Below are 1248 nucleotides of genomic sequence, written 5' to 3'. Positions count from 1 at the left end.
TCGTCGGGGGCCTGCCGGGGGTTTGGGGTGTGCGCCCTCGGTGGGAGGGCGCTGGAAGCCGAGGGCGAAAGGAACGCTTGGGGGAGGAGGTGGCGGGAGGCTTGGCCGTTTCGCGGACAAAGCATCCAGGCTTCTTGTGCGTGGTGTAAAGTGCACTTAGCGGCTGTGTGAGAGTAGAGCAGCCTGGTCCAAAGCTCTTGCAAAAAAAAGGAATCGATTTTCCTAAGGGTGTGCGTGACCCTTCTTGCTGTTACAATTGTCAGCAAGGGGTACTGTGTGTCACCTTTGTAAAAACTTTGATCATCTGCTGAACTGGAATTGAGACGTATTAAAAAAATCCCTGTTGGATTTGCTGCTGGTCTGTGTGCTGTTGTAACGTTGTTCTGTTCCTGGCTCCAGGCATAGTGGATGTGCCAGCAGGGAGCTTTGAATTCAGGTTGGCTCTGAGAAAGAGCTGACGCTAAGTGCGAGGCCACATGCAGAATGGGCTAGTTTGTAAGCGACGCCATAGATTTGCACTGAACACCTTGAATTTGTCGTTAGGGCCTTCCTCCCCTGTTCATCTTCCCCACCAATAACAAAACTGAGAAGCACAGTGATATTAAACCAATTTTAAAGGTATTGTAACCGAGATTGAGCATTTCTTGGATGAAGTGGTTGTATGGACAGTTGCATTGTTGAACCATTCTGTTTTGTATGTTGATGCGCCGTGAGCATCTATAGAAACTTAACAGATGAACAGATCTCACTAAAACATTCTCTTTTACTGATTTTCACAGTCTGGTACAATGGTTGTGAATCCAGTATGGTTACTGTTTGGTTGGTGATACCGTTGTCCTGGTAGACTGATAGTTGGTGCTGAAAGTGGAATCTCGTTATTTGGAACCTGTTAAGCAGAATACTAACAAAAGTATGTTGTTTGGTGAGAAAATGGGTATTGGCTACCAGTGTGATTCAGCACTGAAGGACAAATGCAGTCTAGCATTAGCAATGTTGTGCAAAACTGGCTTGGGGTAGCTGGAATGTTATATGCAAGTCTGCTTACTTTTTTTTTTTTTGAGAACAACAACTAGCTATAGTTAAAAGCTGTTTACATGGTCAGCAGAGTGAAGATTGGAAATCAGAAATGCGTTAAGTGGTTTATAGCTAAAATGAGGCTGAAATGAAATGGAGTTGCTGACTGTAAATGTGAAAAAAAGAAAATAACTTTTAAATGAGGGGCAGTGGTTGCAGAAAAGCGGGTGCAAA

This window comes from Aptenodytes forsteri, unplaced genomic scaffold (genome assembly GCF_000699145.1).
Source record: "Aptenodytes forsteri isolate BGI_AS27 unplaced genomic scaffold, ASM69914v1 Scaffold289, whole genome shotgun sequence".
NCBI lineage: Eukaryota > Metazoa > Chordata > Aves > Sphenisciformes > Spheniscidae > Aptenodytes > Aptenodytes forsteri.
The sequence above is the reverse complement of the archived record's forward strand: the minus strand, read 5'-3'. Positions refer to the sequence as shown.